Below are 308 nucleotides of genomic sequence, written 5' to 3' on the forward strand. Positions count from 1 at the left end.
TTATCATGAATTCGCATTGCAATAACTATATTATTCTTCAGTTTATTTCATTATTGCATAATTATATGCTATTCTGAACATGACATAGTTGAAAGAAATGTTGATTACTAGAAAATATATCTTACTGCAGAATACCCATTATTTTCTTTAGTCTTTTCTTCTCGAAAATTTGTTAAGGATATGTGTAAACAATCACGAAAAAAATGAAAATTTATTTACAAAATAATAAATATCAACAACTTGAACACAGTCGTGAGTATCGACACATCGATGCTGAGTATAAAACGAACAAGAAGTTGAAAAGGGTA

Source organism: Penaeus monodon, chromosome 32 (genome assembly GCF_015228065.2).
Source record: "Penaeus monodon isolate SGIC_2016 chromosome 32, NSTDA_Pmon_1, whole genome shotgun sequence".
Lineage (NCBI taxonomy): Eukaryota > Metazoa > Arthropoda > Malacostraca > Decapoda > Penaeidae > Penaeus > Penaeus monodon.